We start from the raw sequence: 6,001 nt of genomic DNA on the forward strand, positions 1-6,001 counted from the left end.
CCAGATTGTATTTTGACATTTGTAATCCAAGGATATGTTTTGACTTTTTGTAATCAAGTATCAATAGTATCAATAGCATTGACAGTATTGGTCATGCTGACCAAATCAAGATTGTTTTGCCTAGGCTCTTGGGGCTCAAGGCTATGTTGCTTCTGTAACCTTGCTAGCTTGCTACAGCTAACCCTTTCCTATAAAAATCCCCCATGAAAAGCAAATGGGGCTGTCTTCCAAAGCCCTGTGAGCTGGAGACAGTCACTACATAGCTAAATAAAAAGCTTCCAGCCAGCTTGAGTGAGGGCTGGCAACTCCTTTCGCGGATTGTAGGTTCAAGTTGCACCAGTCCCAGGAAGCTGGGCTACTACAAATACCCTCACTCCTTACCAAGGTTCAGGAACCTCTGGCTGGGTAGAGGCCTGGGAGGCTTGGCTCAAAGGTAGGGGGGATGGGAGGCATATGCTCTCTCCACCCTGAGATAGCTAGAAGTTCAGCTACTGTACTTTCTTATGTCTCCTTCCTCTGATTATGCCAGGGCCCCAGAACTCTGAGGGAAAGATGGACATAAAAATATGGAACATTTCATGATTATGCTTGTCATTCTTGAGCCAAGGCCTTGCTAATCAATTACTGTATTTCAGTTTTAGTATGTGCTCCGTCAAAGGTAGCAGGAAAGGTTCCGATTTTCCTACCACCGCATCAACACCAGTTGTTGTCTTTTCAGTCTAATAAGTAGTCTAATAAGTAGTCCTGCAGGTGCCCATGGCTCACGCCTGTAATACTAGCTACTCAGGAGGCTGAGATCTGAGGATCCTGGTTCAAAGCCAGCCCTGGCAGTAAAGTCCGGAAGACTCCTTTTTTTGTTTTGTTTTGTTTTTTGTTGGTCGTGGGTCTTGAACTCTGGGCCTGGGTGCTGTCCCTGCGCTCTTCAGCTCAAAGTGAGCGCTCTACCAGTTGAGCAACGGCACCACTTCCAGTTTTCTGGTGGTTTATTGGATATAAGAGTTTCAAGGACCTTCCTGCCCAGGCTGGATTTGAACCGCGATCCTCAGATCCCAGCCTCCTGAGTAGCTAGGATTACAGGCGTGAGCCACCAGCACCCAGCTTTGGGGTGCTGGAAAAAAAAAACAAAAAAACTTCCTAGTGAATTAAACCTTTATCATTGTCAACTGTCATTCTTCTCTACCAGCATATTTTCTGTAGAAATTGTTTGAATATAGCAACAACATCATTTTAGTTTTGTTTTTTTTTTTTTGGTGCTAGGATTGAACCAAGCCCTGAGCCACATTCTGGAGATCCAGGCTCTCCAGCCCACATGCCCACATTTTATGAGACTTCGTGGATTTTGTTTTGTTGGCCCTAAAATTTGAACTTGCCAGGCAGGCAATCTACCACTTGAGCAATGCGCTCAAATCTTTTTTGTTACTCTTCAGTCTTTTCTTTCTTTCTGTTTCTTTCTTTCTCTCTTTTTCTTTCCTTCTTTCTTTCTTTCTTTTTTTCTTTCTTTCGGTGCTAGTACTGGGGTTTGAATTCGGAGCCCCCTTTAGCTTTTTTGCTCAAGGCTGGCTCTGTCCCTTGAGCCACACCTCCAGTGTGTTTACACATTCTAGGTTAAATCTAGGAAAGCACTAGGACTTTTCAGCCCTAGCTGTCTTCAAACCATGATCCTCAGATCTTAGCCTCCTGAGTAGCTAGGCTTAGTGAGCCCTGGCTTGTTTATGCCTGGGCCAACCCTCATTACAATTCAGAGCTCAGCCTGATCCATACTTACCTTTAAAAAAAAAAAACTTTTACTTTTCATTTCTATAACTTGGCATCTTAGGTATTTCTCATATATATATATATACATATATATGCACATATATGCATATATATACATATATATATATGGCTGGATGTCATTTGATCCTTGTTCTAGTACTGGGGCTTGAACTCAGGGCCTGGGCATTTTACCCAGGCTAGCATTTTACACTTGAGCCACAGTACCACTTCTGGCTATTTGGTGGTTAACTAAAGATGAGACTCATGGGCTTTCCTGCGTGGGCTGACTTTGAGCAGTGATCCTCAAATACCAAGCTTCTGAGTAGCTAGGATTATAGGCATAAGCCACCAGTGCCTGACCTGATGCTGGTCTTGCTGGTCCTGGAGCTTAGGCACTGGGCCTGGTCACTGTCCCTGACTCTCTGTGTTCAAGACTAGCACTCTACCACTTGAGCATCTGGCTATTTCTGTTATGTGGTACTGAGGAACTGAACCCAGAGCTTCCTGCATGCTAGGCAAGCACCTACCACTAAGCCACATTCCCAGCTCTATAATTTTTTTCTTGTTGCATTTCTGGAGATAGAACCCAGAGCTTTTTAAAAGTATACTAGACAAGTAGTCTACCAGTGAGCTACAGTCTCAGCCCATCCATTACGTTAAATGCAACTTCTGATACATTTGAATTTATCATCTCTCCAATTTTTACCCCTATATGCTCTGTTCTTTCCTTTCTCACTTTTATTTGGACTAGTATTCTTTTATAAACTATTTTTGTCTTCTTTTCAAAAATCTTGCTAAACTGTGCTAGTGGCTCACAACTATAATCCTAGCTACTCAGGAGGCTGAGATTGAGGATTGTAGTTTGAAGCCAGCCCAGGCAGGAACGTCTGTGAGACTCTTATCTCCAATAAACCACCAGCTGCGGCTCAAGGTGGTAGAGCACTGGCCTTGAACAATAGAATTCAGGGATAGCACCCAGGCCCCGAGTTCAAGCCCCATGGCCGACAAAAAAAAACCCTTCCTGTCACAACATACAACTTGGAATGTTCAAGTTCAATATAAATCTACAACTTAACTTCCATGAATAAAAAACTTTTACTCTGATTATCCTCCTCTCAACTGAGTTTTTTTTTCATGTTCATTAGTTCTCTGGTCCTTTTCTTTTTCTTTTCTTGAGGGTCCTGGGGCCTGACTCTGGGCCTGGGTACTCTCCCTTAGCTCTTCAGCTCAAGGCTAGCGCTCTACCACTTGAGCCACAGCGCCACTTCCGGCTTTTTTCTTTTTGCTTATGTGGTGCTGAGGAATCGAACTCAGGGCCTCATGCATGCAAGGCGAGTGCTCTACCACTGAGCCACCTTCCCAGCCCCAACTTATTACATTTTGCTTGAGGTTTGTGGGGCCTTTGAAATCTGTTGCTTGATTTTCCTAAGCTCTAGGAAATAACTTAAGCATTTTTAACTATATTCCCTATTGCTGGACCTCCAGTTGCTTCAGGTTTACCCTGTTCTATTACATTGTTTTCAGGTTCTTATTCCTGTCTCTGTATGCATTATTCTGAACTTTTCTCTTCTGAGAAAACTTAGTTCACTACTTCTCTTCAGCTGTGTTTCATTGGTGTTAAATTCTGAATTCATTTTAGTTATTACATTTTTAGAATTTCTATTTTGTTCTTAAACACTGTTCTCTCCTAAAATCTTTCAATCTTGTCTTTTTTTTCTATTCCAGCATATAATATACATCTATTTATCTGTCTATCTAGTGAGTCTACCTATCTCGCATCTATCTCTTTGGTTAATTATAGTCTAGTTAATTTGGTCTCAAGGGCTTGTCTGCCAGGGCTGGCTCTGAGCCTTGATCCTCACATCTCAGCCTTTTGAATAGCTAGGATTATAGGTATGAGCCACTGGCGCACCTTACAGAACCTCCACCAAGTCTTTAAGGGTCTATGTAGGACAAAGTTTCAGGGCCTTGAGTATGGGGCTATTGCAATATATGATGGGAAATCATCAAAAGGTATTACACAGTGAATGAAGACCATCAGTTCAATGCAATACTGGTATTACAACCACATAATTCAACCACATAATTCAAGCAGTTTATTCAAACAGCAATGATTCCTAAGTGGAGGAATTTTCCCACCAGGAAATATCTTCCAATGTCTATAAAGATTTTTGCTTGACACACTGGAAGGATGTTGCTGGAATCTGATAGGGATCAGATCAGGGAGATTGCTAACCATTCTACAAAATACAGAAAAGCCCCCTACAAGAATTATTCTGCGCCAGTAATTAGTGGCTCACACCTGTAATCCTAGCTACTCAGGAGGCTGAGATCTGAGGATCGTAGTTCAAAGCCAGCCCAGGGAGGAAACTCTGTGAGACTCATCTCCAATAAAACCACTCAGAAAACCAGAAGTGGCACTGTGGCTTAAGTGGTAGAGTGCTAGCCTTGAGCTGAAGAGCTGAGGGATACCGTCCAGGCCCAGAGTTCAAGTCCCACAACCCACAAACCGCGCTCCCCCCCAAAAAAAACAAGAATTATCCTGCATAAAATACAATTGTTGAGTAACAAAGGAACAAACAAGCACAATACATATTAGTCTAAATGAAATGGCACACAAGAGAGCATGAATGAAATTTATGGAACACTACAATGGGCAATTGAGGTTTTATCTAAATTAGAAATGGTCTGATGAGGCAGGAGGACCAGGAAGTATAAAAATGAGAGGTTCTGTTCCTGTATACAGTTGGGAACTACAAATAATTGGGAATGACTAAAACTTAGGCACAGAGCAGGTAGGTAGAATGCAATGTAACAGGATTAAGCTTAAAAAATTTAAGCCCAATTACAAAGGGCCTTTCAAACAGTTGAGAAGTTTGGACTTTATCTTGTAATTGAAGGGGATGAAAGGAGATTAGTAAAAATGAGAAAATAAGAAATTTATTTTAAGGACTATTCTACAACATTAGGCAAAGTGGCTTGAGAGCAAATTAAGATAAAGACCATTTAGTAAACTACAGAAATAATCCAGGTCAGAGATACAGAGAACCAATGTTCTAAGAACCAATGTAGAAGATGGGTTGGTATTTTTCTTCAGTGACTGATTCTGAAGAGAGAAAATAAGATATAATTACAGTTGTTGGACTGGGAAGGTGGCTCAGTGGTAGAGCACTTGCCTTGCATGCATGAGACCCTGGGTTCGATTCCTCAGCACCACATAAGCAGAAAAAGCCAGAAGTGGAGCTATGCTCAAGTGGTAGAGAGCTAGCCTTGAGCTGAAGAGCTGAGGAACAACGTCCAGGCCCAAAAAGTAATGCCATCCATTTTCAGTCTCTTATACTGAAAGATATACAAGGATACAGACCAGGGCTGGGAAGGTGGCTCAGTGGGAGAGCGCTTGCCTTGCATGTCTGAGGCCCTGGGTTCGATTCCTCAGCACCACATAAGCAAAAAGAAAAAAAGCCGGAAGTGGCGCTGTGGCTCAGGTGGTAGAGTGCTAGCCTTGAGCTGAAGAGCTGAAGAATAGTGTCCAGACCCAGAGTTCAGGCCCCACGACCGGACCCAAAAAAAAAAAACAAAAACAAAAAACAACAACAACAAAAAAGGATACAGACCAGATTACTATTACAGCACATATGAGCTAAGTATCAACCTTCAAACAGCAGTAGAAAATATTTTAAAGTATTTTCCATATTTTTCAAGTGCACGCGCACACACACACATCTACATTGTTTTGATGCTGGTCTGTGTGCTGTCTCTGGGTTTTTGTGCTCAAGCCAGAGCCATTTCTGGCCTTTTGGTGGTTAACTGGTGGTAAGAGTCTCAGGGGCTGAGAAGGTGGCTCAGTGGTAGAGCACTTGCCTTGAATGCATGAGACCCTGGGTTCAATTCCTCAGCACCACATAAGCAGGAAAAAAAAAAAAAAGCCAGAAGTGGCGCTGTGGCTCAAGTGGTAGCTGAAGAGCTGAGGGACAGCACCAAGGCCCAGAGTTCAGGCCCCACGACCGGACCCAAAAAAAAAAAAAAAAGTCTCAGACTTTCCTGCCTACGCTGGCTTCAAACTGCCATCTTCAGATCTCAGCCTCTTGAGTAGCTAGGATTACAGTTGTGTGATGCCAATTCCTGGCTCTTGTATATATTTTATATACATATTTATTTCCCAGATATTTCCCATTATATTCTTTTCACTAAAAAACTAAACAAAACATCCGCACTTTTAAGCATTTATTTAGTATTTTTTTAAATT

The 6,001-nt window shown here is 42.3% G+C and overlaps 1 non-coding gene across 1 annotated transcript; it reads right to left on the reverse strand.

Moving 5' to 3' along the window:
• Positions 1-560: 560 nt before the first annotated feature.
• On the reverse strand, positions 561-663 carry LOC122122126. The gene has a single exon (XR_006150116.1). It is a non-coding gene; the product is annotated as a U6 spliceosomal RNA (small nuclear RNA).
• Positions 664-6,001: the final 5,338 nt, after the last annotated feature.

This window comes from Dipodomys spectabilis, unplaced genomic scaffold (assembly GCF_019054845.1).
Source record: "Dipodomys spectabilis isolate Male_0828 unplaced genomic scaffold, ASM1905484v1 ptg000204l, whole genome shotgun sequence".
Taxonomy (NCBI): domain Eukaryota; kingdom Metazoa; phylum Chordata; class Mammalia; order Rodentia; family Heteromyidae; genus Dipodomys; species Dipodomys spectabilis.